At 38.1% G+C, this 10,541-nt stretch overlaps 1 long non-coding RNA gene across 1 annotated transcript; it reads right to left on the bottom strand.

Moving 5' to 3' along the window:
• Window positions 1–7,842: 7,842 nt before the first annotated feature.
• Window positions 7,843–8,501, bottom strand: LOC148831462 (uncharacterized). Its single transcript, XR_016091296.1, has 2 exons — window positions 8,357–8,501; window positions 7,843–8,274 (listed from the first exon to the last, which is right to left on the bottom strand). It is a non-coding gene; the product is annotated as an uncharacterized LOC148831462 (long non-coding RNA).
• Window positions 8,502–10,541: the final 2,040 nt, after the last annotated feature.

Raw genomic sequence — 10,541 nt, forward strand, 5'->3', positions numbered from 1 at the left:
TGCCATGGTTCCCTATGGTAATTCATTTTATTATCACTTTAAATTGCTTTGTGTTAACTCTGGGTGCTCATTCCTACCTGTGTTGCTGCTGAAGGAAACTGTACAGTAACACACTTGTGCAAGAGCTCCTTCACACCCTGGTGTGAAGAAAAAATGGCTAAAAAGTGCAGCATTCTGTGTCTCAGATTCAAACACAGCTGAGAGTACGCAAGCACTGGGGTAAACAAGCAGGGTCTTCAGATGTTAGCAGAAGGCCAGTTGACACAGGAGAAATAAGCCCTGAGCTCTGCAGACCTACCTCTCTCTTAGTAGGGGTGTGATATTCTGTGTGTGTGTTGGGGTGGGGGGGTTGGTGCAGCCGCAACATCAAAGAGACAGATAATGAGGGTCTACTGAATTGATCAAAACAGTGGCTCATAGCAAATAGCAAGGGGTGTTCTCTTCAATAAAGTGTGGACTTTTTCAATGACAGGCTCTGAAAGCCCATTGCATCTCCGCCAAGTGAAATGCAAGTCCCTTTGATTTAGTTATGCTTTTAAAATGATAGAAGACAATGTGAAGTGGCCTCTGGTTTATATTTTATACAGTTTATATTTCTAACTTCTTCTGCATTGCACACACTCGAGGTTTAATACTGAAGCTCTGAAACAATGTTCCATGGCCTGAATCAAACATTACCTGAAAGAAAAGTTTGCCTCTTAAAGCTGATCCACTGAGATCTTAGAAATCATCTTGTCTGATATTCTGCCTTCTACAATATAAATGCTGCTATGACTCAAAAAGATTCATAGTAATCCTGCAAATCTTTAAAAATAAATAATTACATGTGATTTAATTTAAACCCTCAGCAATTGATTAATCCTAAAACTGATTGGGACGAGCAGATCTTTCGATAGGTTTTTGACAGGGGTTTCATGAATGTTGGTACTCTGCTGCCCTTGTATCAATGAAAATAACTGAATATCTTTAAAAGAAAATCCTGGCACCCTCACAGCTGCTTATTCTATACAGTGCACTCACTGACTCTTAAGGGATTAAAACCACTGGATCGATTTTGAGGAATGCTAAATTGTTAAAGCAATTAAATTAATACTTTGCTTACTAAAGAGTAAAATAAAACAATCCACAACCCATTTAGAAACAGTTAGTATGGGAAACACTCTCCCATTTCTAAACTGTGGTTAGAGAAGGACTAATTAAATGTGGTCTACAAGTTTTAGTAAGGTATTTGTGGTGATATGGGGTGAATTTGTGTTAAAGCGATACATATTGAATACTGCTCACAGTACAAGATCTGGAACAGATCAAAGGCACAATAGAATATTATTAAAACTATCAATTAATGTATCCTTAATCTTCTCCAAGGAACTGTTGGAAGCACCATAATAATCACAACTATGCTTTATTGATGAGTGAGGTAGGAAACCAATGTAACAATTAAGAAGTGACACACACTGTGCACCCAAGAGAGGCTTTGGGATTTTAATTACACAATGAAACATACAATCTTGACAATATAGAGTACAGAATGGTCAGTTTATCCAAGTCATTAAAGTGATATTAAGTTTAGAAATGTGTCAGTTAACTATATCTCCTCAAAGTGACTTCTAAAAATGCAATGGCCTAATAATATTGCTCTGCATCATTTTCTAACTACAGTGCCAAAAGCTTTGTTGGATCAGAGGAACCCTTAATTCGAGCCTGCAGCAGAAGGCCAAACATGCACTGTAATGCTTAATAGCTAGCAGTGCAGACCTCTCTTCATCTGAGGTCTCATTGTGTCAAAATCAGACACAATCAACCAGAGCCATGTAACCATTATTACTACAATGGAAAGAAAAATCAATAAGGCTCCTTCTGATCCCAGTGATTTCCTTTAATTTGTCATCGCCCCTGAATACAGGAAAAAGAGAATCTCATTATGTTTCTTTTAATCCACTACTTTGATTGTGACAGCCCTGTGAACTTATCAGTTGCAGCGTGTCAATAGCAGAAATCCGAGGTGAAAACGGGCCAAGGTGTGTGTAACATCCAGAGCATTGATGGGGAATGAGGAGTGATCCGTGGAATAATAATTATTAAAATGGATCCTAAAACTGGAACATTAGAATTTTAACCCCCTGCATTGGGGACCTGTTAATGCAGATTTGGTGAAAGATTTATATACAAAGACATAAGAAATACTACTTGTCACATCTAACAGTGTATTTTGATTCCTTATTTCATGTATCTGACACTGATATTTCACTGTGTGATAAGTTTACATTTTCTTGTGCATCAATTCATTTGAGATACAGGATTATGCAACTCCAGTGCTTTTCATGGAAATACTGTAAGTGTTCCCAACCTGTATCCTAGATAGCTAAGACTGAATTCCAGAATAGACATCCAACGAACTTTGATGAGAAAACAGTGTAGAGTAGGAGAGTTTAAAAATATTTATTGCAGGAGAAATTAGTGAATAACTTTGTTGGAAATTGAGGCTTCCAATACCTTTGTCTGCGATGTAGTTAAAAAGGGCAGACATGACTACCATGGTCATAAAAACTGGGGAATATGAAAATGAATTTCGACAGCTGCATTGCAGTATCCTTGATTTGTTCACACCTATTAAGATCACATGGAGCACTGGATAAAATAGCTCTAGTGTTCAAAGACGCATTATCTTATCTTCTTTGCATTAAGTGCAATGTAGCAGATAAGGCATAGGGCTGGACAACTTTTCTGTTTTTCTCTTTCCAGACAGCTTGGACCTTATCAGCACTTGTCTGCATGTATGAATTAAACTATAATAGGGCTTATAAACTAGATCCCAGCACTTTAAATATCCTTGTCTCCACTTTATCTTTGGCACATTATACCAGTTTATTATTCCTCTATCAGACAACGCCAATATATGAATGAAAATCAAATTTGCTCTTTGGTGTCACCTTGGCTATGATGGAAAACAGTAGCCTGATCTAATTGACAAAAATTGACTGTGCTGTAAAACTCACTTGTTTTTTTAAAGGACCATTAATATGCACCATTAGCTGCAGTGGTAAATTGAATCAGCACCTTTAAAGGTTTATCAATTCAGACACCTTGCAGGACAAGTCTGGAGCTCATTTTCACCCCTGCTCAGGGTTAATGGAAACAGGATATGGGCACTGTCAACTGTAAACAACGGCTGTCATCAAAAGAGTCAGAGGTCAGTAACAAGGACGCGGTCTGATTTTTTTGCATTGCTTTTCTTTTACACAAATGTCTGGAATGTTAATCTGTTAGGTTAAAAAGAGATAAAACTGTCAAGACATTCCAAGAGAATGGCAGTAAAAAACTGTAATAATAATGCAAATATAATAACTTTTTACTAATGAAGGACAAGCATGCTGTCCATCTAGTTTGTTTGTTTTTTAGTAGCTTATTAAGCTGAGGAACCCTTCCATCCATTTCTTGAAAGAAGCCAGGGTATGATCTTTGACAGTGTGGCTGGGCAGTTGTTCCAGACTCCCACAACCCTTTGTGTAAAGAAGCGACTCCTATTCTCAGCTTTAACTGCAGTTCTAATTAATTTCCGGTTGTGTTCACTGGCAGTGCCTTTGAGGGTTCTGAATTACATGAACCGAACAGGTCTTCATCAATAGGTATTTCAGGCGGGCTTTAGGAGTGTTACTGATTCAAGATTTAGAATGGGAAATTGCCAGTGAGACCAGAAGGAACAAAGATTGGTAACAAATCATTCCATGTAGGCTTTGAATGAAAGGAGTGAGAGTATTTCTAAGAAGGCTCATCTACGATACTGCACTGGAGAAAGTCAGCTGCACATCACTTTTGATTGTTTTTTTTTAAATTAATTTTGCCTGTTTTTGTAAAACAATTTCTCTCTTACTTAAAATATTTAACTAGAAAACCCCCAGACACACAGACTTAATGAATAATACATTAGCCCCTATCTATAACAGCAGTTTCTCAGTGATTACAGCTACACATATGAAAATGCAGCCAGAAATTAGGGTTGTAATTATTTTTGGCCTATCCATGCCTCTATAAATACAGCTCTTACTAATTACTTGCTTACCTTCATGCAATAATTCTAAGCAGTGTGGTGTGAGATACCCCGATGGTTTCAATGGGAACAGAAGAGAATTTAAACAGAAGATAGGAAGATGAACACATAGCTGCCCCAAACCCTCAAGTTTCCTACATTTACTGTTTACAAGGTTTCTATGTTATCAAATGTGCTTATTATTCTAAAGATGTTAATTTATTTGAATGCACTAGTAGACATCACATCATACTTATGAAAATGTTTACTCTTAAGCCTTGAATATGTCTTAGAACAGAAGAGAGATGAGACCTTGAATGGCTAAGTTCCCCCTTTTCTGTATTTCAATTCCTCAGTAAAATCTGCAGCTTTTAGTGAAGTGTTTTAGTGATAACACAGATCCATTTTTTTTTGTTTAGTGGGAATTTATCCCATAAATGTTGGCATTCATTTTCACTTCACTTTATGCTGCAAATATTACTAGCTGTAATAAACTTAAGCAGTTTACTTTGATTTATTATTAAATTGTTTGCTACATAAAATATTAATAACTTAGATGTAATATGGGTGACAGTGGGCCTAGGAATTACTTTTCTGTAAGAGTATTTATATAACCATGACAATGTTTTGGAGCTGATTTTCAGTTATACGGTGATATACAGTGTGAGGTTGTAAATCACTTATTTATTCATTTTTTCTTCAACAGAGTTTAATAATACCAGGCATACCTGAGGGCTCTGACAGCTCCAGCTTAAATTACGCAGTTAATGACTGTGTGATAATTGTATGCAAAAAATAAAATACGCTCTGTTAAAATGAAAATGAAACATGGGGATTCACAAGCAAGTCTCTTTAATGCGCATAAAGATAAATGTACCTTCAGTGCTGTTGTGTTTGTTTTTGGAAACAGCTTCCATAGATGAGGTGTGTGTGGTGAAACAGGCACAAACCTCATCAGGAATGCATTTTGACCCCACTGAATCTGAAAGAAAACTACACTTGGGTAGCCAAACAAACCTTCACAGTCCATTAATTACTTTCAGAGCTTATTTACCATGTACTTTGAAATTTTCCTCCGTTAAAGCCACACCATAAATCCAATCTGAGAAGCCTAGGTGGTTTATTATGGAAAAAAGTCATTTTTTTTTGCCATCATTGCTAGTGAAAATGCTCACTTCTCACAATCGCCTCAATCCAGCAATAAAATCTACAGTGTCCCAGCTCATATTCAGGGGAGAGGAGGGGATGGTTACCTTGAGGTTCTGGCAATCCACTATCTCGCCACTGTGAGCAAATACTTACTTTGAATCCCCTAACCAGGCCTAAAGAAGAAAAGAGTATCAGATAACATCAATACAATCTTTCTTTGAAATCTGCTCATCACTTAGATTTTACCATCTCTTAATGAAGATGTGGATTAATAAAGTGCTAGTACCAAAAATAGGAGAAACTGAACTGCAAGCTTATTTTAAGCTTTGTTGTTAGAGTGTAAGCCTGTTTTTTCCTAATCTTTTCATTCTGTATTGTAGATTTATCCAGAGAAATGCATACTCTCCTAATATATAAATCCACCCATCCGTTTTCTAACTGCTTCTTGCAATTCAGGGTTTAAGGAGAGCCAAGCCCATCCCAGCAAGCTTCGGGCAAAAGGAGGGATAGACCCCAGATGGGACGTCAGTCCATCACAGGGCACACACACTCATACATAAACACTCACACCGGGGTCAGATTTCCTAGGAACTAGTTAACCCATCAGGAACAGGTAAAGGTTTATTCCATGCTGAAAGGAAAACGGAATAAGACACAACATTTCGGCTGTGGAACCTTCTTCATGCAGCTACCTACTTGAACTTCAACCCATCAGTATGTTTTTGGACTGCTGGAGGAAACCAGAGCACAAGGAGGAAATCCATTCTAATACCAAGGAGAATTTATGCCATCACAGTTAAGTATAGAATAAAAAATATAATTTCAATTAAGCAAAAGTAAGACTCTACAGTAAGTAAGCAAGGGCTACAGTCTTACTAAGGTCTTTAGGATAATGTTAAGCTAGACAATTTGGTACTTTCCATAAGAGCATGAGAACCTTTAAGTCCACTCTAAGTTTCACTGGGAGCCAGTACAACATACTCAGGACAGGGGTTAAGTGCTGTTGCAGAGCAGTTTTAGTTGCAAAACCACAGATCCTGAGACATACTGGTTCAGTATCTTATAAAATGTCCCAGACGTGTATTTCAGAGTTGTATGAGCAGAACGAGGGTATGAAATGAGCAGTGATACACAGGTGGAAGAAAGATACTCTTGTGACATTCCTAACATTTGATTCCAATGACAACACAAGGATAAAAGTAACACCAAGGTTTCTAACTTCCAGTTTGCGCCCATGAGGTTACCTTAGCCTCGTCACAGTCATCACAATCAGAGGCTGAGATTAATTCTCAAGGTAATATTTTTGTCTGATAAAAAAAACTATTTTGCAAATACTTTGACCTGAAAACTTCTGGCCATATTGGTAAAATAAATAAGAGATTTATATTTTGCTACTTAAAGTACAAAATTGTTTTCATTTTTTGTCAAATCCTTCAAATAAATAACCTATCTTTTATGCTTTATTACTTTTATGCATTTCTAGAAGAACATCCCTTAATGCATTTTGGACTGAATGGCATTGTAATTGTGGTTTGTGCTCCTTCGTTACTGATATCTTGACACTATGTCTTCAGTGAAAGCAAAAGTTATTGTAGCTGCAAACCAATTATTTGTGCCTTACCATAATTTCATTTGTCTTGTCCTCTGCAGATAAGGCTGTGCTTTGAGACTGCAGGTCAGTCTTACTGAGATAAAAATTGCAGCCTGTCTTAATATTTTATTAGAGATTGCTATGGAGATATTTCAAGAAATACTGCAGCATTTACTGTAGGTAATTAAAGTTTCAGCAGTCACAGGAAACCGATTTTCTGTCACTTCAGAAATGTTTTTAAACAGCTTTCTTTCTAAAAAAATATTTTATTTTCTATAACTCCTCTCTCACTCTATAAACAGTCAGAAGTAATTTCCATTCCCATGTAAGGTATATACAATGCTGTGTTATCATTGTGGAATATTGGCAAGAAACAAATGCACAATACATGTGCTTATTAATAAATGAATAAATATTATCCACTCTCTGAGGAAATGTTTATTAAATAGTCCATGATTATTGGATGTATCTTGCTTTTGATTGCTCTCGACTAAGTTGTGGGAGAATAACATAAATATTTTGAAATTTGTATTTATTGTTGTGCATGACTGGTGTGAAAATGTGGAGTTCATGACATCAAGTTAGAGCTCTGTTTATACTGCACAAGGTTGTCAGGTGGAGGTGTAATTCTAGCTTTAAAATCCATGAATAGGGGCATTTGCCTGATGTAATGTGTAACTTGAAAAAGTCAGCAGGTTCGGTCGAAGCTCACTGTCACTCACCATGTAATTGACTTAAAGTTCAGATGGGGAAGTGTGTAGTCATACAGGATATAAACCCTCACAAAATACTCCTGGACATTACTCAGACTCCATACGGATGTGATAACTTGGGATTCCTTTTGCAGTTTATGATTCCTAAGGATTGTGTCTAACTGTAAATCCATTAAAACCATACACTTTACACCTGTAGCACACTGTGCAGAAAAATTGCTGCATTAAAATGCTTTGCCAGAAAAAAAGAAGCGATACATCACAGAGCACAGTCTAATGAGTGTTCCCACAGACGCCACTTATTAAAAGTAAATGGCTTACAGATATTCCCAGTCCTCCTAAGTGGAACGAGACCTTTCCTCTAGCAAAATTACTCATTTATTGATCATTTCCAGTAAAATTACAAGGCAATTGTTATAGCTATGCAGTTACAATAGCACTCTTTTAATAAGACTACACCCTACAGACCTCAGTACAAATCTATACTGTAGACATAGCATACAGATATTTTTCAGTTCTTTTCATTTAATAGCAGCTCCCACATTATTTATAAATACATTGTAACAAGTATTATTTGTTTGCAAGTACTGCATTTTGTCATGTAACTTCATTTTAATATGACATAAAAAAACAGATCATTCAGAGCCTTTTTGACTTTTTGAAGTACAGTAGATAATTGAAAGGATGAGGAAAACAATAAATTGTAAACTCTCCCCTGCCTGCCCACCTTTTTGGAACTTGAGATCACAAGTCCTGTCAGTGATTCTGTGTTCATCACTCCAAGTGGGAAGAAGCTGAGGAAAAAAGGAGACGTTGGATAAGCGGATAAGCGTGTAGAGATCTGTAAACAGTGTCAGTTACACCATGTGTCCTTACTTTGTTTTTATCCAGGTATGACTGAGCAAGCTGCTGAAAGACTTGGGAGACAGCCCTGTAGGCAGGAAGCAGTGTTTTCTGTGGCAGGTCACCCCTGCCTTCCGTGCCAGGTCACGCAATGTTGTTTTTTTTTTTAAAAAAAAGCTCCTTGTTAGAGCGAGATGAAGGAAGAATGAGCCGAGACTTGTGCATGCTTTTGAGGACGACTGCAGCATATCATGTTACGCTGAAATGAAAATACGAAACGAACTGTGCAGCAAAAGGGATGTCTGTCTTCGGCAACGTGAAAAGAAGCTTGACATAAATATGAATGGGGATTCAGAAAGATTTTGGCTCAAGGGCCTAAATGACTTTAATAACAAGAGTGAAGAAGAGAGACTTCTTGTAGTTCTTTGAAAATGGCGTGCATGCCGTCTTGTGCAGTACACTCTCAGGACCAGCTGCCTGCTTGTGCACTTGTCTCTTCACAGTGCCAGTTTATGATCCTGCCCATGCCAGATGTCACTCCTTTTTTTAAAACATGGATAGGATCCATCATGTTGCCAGCTGACGGTTTATGATCCTCCCTCAGGGTGGGAGGACAGCGAAGGAGCAGATTTGGAGGGGAAACTCCTGTGTAGGTTTAGTTCACCAGAGGGAGGGGACGCTGAACACTTTGGAAGAAGAAGGATCCTGGAGTCTTCTTTTTGGTTCAGGGGCTCCACACCACAAAAAAAAAAAAATAAAATGATGTTTTAAACAAATTGTGCTTTCAACAAAAGGATGTGATAATTGAACAGATAGGATTGCTTATTGCAGACTACAAGAATTTTCCTTTATTAGTTGTTGTCAGATGTTAATCAGCTAGACCCTCTGAAGTGTCCCTCACAAAAAGGGAATGAGGGCTGCACACGTGCTTATGAACTGATCAGAGCCTTTTGCATTTTACTGATCTACAGGACACTTAGTTTCACAGGCAGAAGAGATGTGTCTCTTGCCCTCAGCAGAGTCCAAGGCACGTGCCAGGTGCCCAGTGTCCCTGCTGTGTGTCTGGTGGCACACCTGAATGCCCTGACCAACACCAGCCCTTCGCGCCTCAACAGCACAAGGAAACCATCACTTGCACATATCACAGTTAGAACTGGCTACATATATAAGCCAGACTCCAACTAACAATGTCTGGATTATAGGGCTCAACCTGTAAGAAGGAACATAACAGATTTAGAAATAAGCATTGACATTTCATAAGTGTGATAAATAAGCTGTCCCCGTTTGCCAATAAGTACCTCTTCTACTTTTATTGAACGCTCATTCATCCTGGCATTGTAGTTGTACGTAAATCTGCAGACATCTGAATTGCTTCTTCCCAAAAGCGCTTGCCTGCCTTCAGTAAAGTCACTGAAAGCAGAACGCTTTTGGTTCAAAGCTGTTGAAAAAGGAGGGTGAAATCCAGTGCAGGTCTAAGTGCCAAAATAATAGCTGTGACTCACAATTGCCTGAAACCTCCAGAGCCACCCCACCACCTGTCTGAATGTGCAGTCTAGCCTTCTGCACTGTAAAATAATGAAACACTTTGTATATGCACGAATTCAGGAGCCCCTCCTCCTCCCTCACGCGAAATGTATAGAAAGACTCTATGTTCCCTCAAGAATCTATTTCCATTAACAGTCTTTTTGATTTTATCATGACAGATTCTGCATTTTAACTATCCCCGGTTTATGGATTGCTGCTAAAAGCATAAAATCTGTGGAAGAGAAAGGGTCTCTTGGTCAGTTTGTATTTGGATGCGTTCTGCAGATGTGTCCATGCTTATGTTCCTCTATGTGTGGGCAGAGGAGGTTGTTTATATGCTTAAAGGTTGAGGGGGAGGAACTTATCCAGAAACAGAATTCCACAACTCTTACACGGTGGAAGTTTATATTTCAACACTCTTCTAGTGTGAGGCAAACACTTTATATCCTTTGCAAATGGCTGAAACTCACAAGTTCTTTTGCTCATAAGTTCTTTCTAGATTCTCTGCTGAATGTGTAGTCCATTCAAATACCATTACCTGGTCAGTGAAGAGACGTGTTGTTAGCAAGACTGTAGTGTTACTGCAATGGCAATAACTCACTAGCTCAAATGTAGCATTAAACTAGTTATCTAGAAGCAAGTTTTTTTGGTATTGCCAGTGCAATGTTGAATTGTATTAATGAACGCTAGGGCT

This window comes from Atractosteus spatula, chromosome 7 (genome assembly GCF_055471065.1).
Source record: "Atractosteus spatula isolate fAtrSpa1 chromosome 7, fAtrSpa1.hap1, whole genome shotgun sequence".
In the NCBI taxonomy this organism is placed as follows: Eukaryota; Metazoa; Chordata; class Actinopteri; order Semionotiformes; family Lepisosteidae; genus Atractosteus; species Atractosteus spatula.